Source organism: Gopherus flavomarginatus, chromosome 6, assembly GCF_025201925.1.
Source record: "Gopherus flavomarginatus isolate rGopFla2 chromosome 6, rGopFla2.mat.asm, whole genome shotgun sequence".
NCBI classification, from domain to species: domain Eukaryota; kingdom Metazoa; phylum Chordata; order Testudines; family Testudinidae; genus Gopherus; species Gopherus flavomarginatus.
Window position 1 is genome coordinate 54,733,659 of NC_066622.1, and position 1,287 is coordinate 54,734,945.

At 52.4% G+C, this 1,287-nt stretch overlaps 1 non-coding gene across 1 annotated transcript; it reads right to left on the reverse strand.

Moving 5' to 3' along the window:
• Positions 1-451: 451 nt before the first annotated feature.
• Positions 452-525, reverse strand: TRNAK-CUU (transfer RNA lysine (anticodon CUU)). The gene has a single exon. It is a non-coding gene; the product is annotated as a tRNA-Lys (tRNA).
• Between the last annotated feature and the right edge of the window lie 762 nt (positions 526-1,287).

The window sequence follows — 1,287 nt, forward strand, 5'->3', positions numbered from 1 at the left end:
CAGGGGGTACAGCCTACCCTGTACGGTAAGTGCCCCCTCCTCCACCAAGGTAGCAGCAGCAGCCCAGGGCTCAGGGGCTATTTAAAGGGCCTGGGACTCCCCTGCTTCCACCGCCCCAGCCCTTTGAATAGCCGCGCGAGCCCTGGGGAAGTGGCGGGGCTCCGGGGGCTGTTTAAAGGGCCAGGGCGGTAGAAGCAAGGGGAGCCCCAGACGTTTTAGATAGCCCCCAAGTCTCCAGCAGTGGGGCTCTGGTGGCAATTTAAACAGCCTGAGGCTCCAGTCCCTGCTGGGAGCCCCAGGCCCTTTAAATTGCCCCCTGGGGAAGCTGGGCCACCCTAGTACAGTGCACCAGCAGGGCTTGGGTGCGGGGCCCGATTCAGGGGAATTGGTTCAATTGGCCTAAAGCCGGCCCTGCCCGCAGGAAAGCAAGGAAGTAGCACAGGCTTATCACTGTCCCTGGGTGGGCTTGAACCACCGTCCTTTCAGTTAAGAGCCAAACGTGCTGACCCATTGCACCACAGAGACACAGACAGGTCAGGCTGTATGGAGCACAACAGTCAGGAATCAGCTCAGGGTCCGGTCTAGCACATGCATGCAGTGGTTGGAAAAGCAACAGCAAGGAACTGGACTGGTGCGGAGTGAAAGATCTGTGGGAAGGAACCGAAAATAGTACTGGGGCTGCAGTACAGGGCTTGCATACACTTTCTTTGGCCTCTTTTGCTGGAAGAGTTAGCAGGGCAAGCTTGTTAGTCACAGGTAAGGGGGTGAGTTTATGCAAATTCTGGACTCTGGGACCACAGCTGGGGTGGCACATGCACCCTCTCTACAACCAACCTTCGTTACTTCACTCCATAACAGCACACACAGAGCAACCTTTTACCTTTCAGCACCAAAATATACTGTAGAAGAAATCTAATAGCATAACTTTAAGATGAGAAACTGCACTACTAACAACAATTCTAAAAATATTCAAAAATATCTCTGTCTGTAGACACCAGACACAAAATCAATCAGGCCAAGAACAAACATCTATTTCTACTTCCCACACACTTTTTGGGGGGGGTTGGAACCCATACCCCTTAATGATGAGTCCTTTCCAGGCGAGGGGCAAGCTCTCAGGCCTCAAATGCCAGGTACAGTTACTCTCTCCTTGATCCAAACTAAACAGGAAAATACACTTGATTACTCCTGTCCCAATAACAAAGAAATGGGGGATCCCACAGCAGCTGAAATGACCATTTGGACAAGCACTCCCCTCATGCAATCTGGGGTGGGTGTAACCATGCA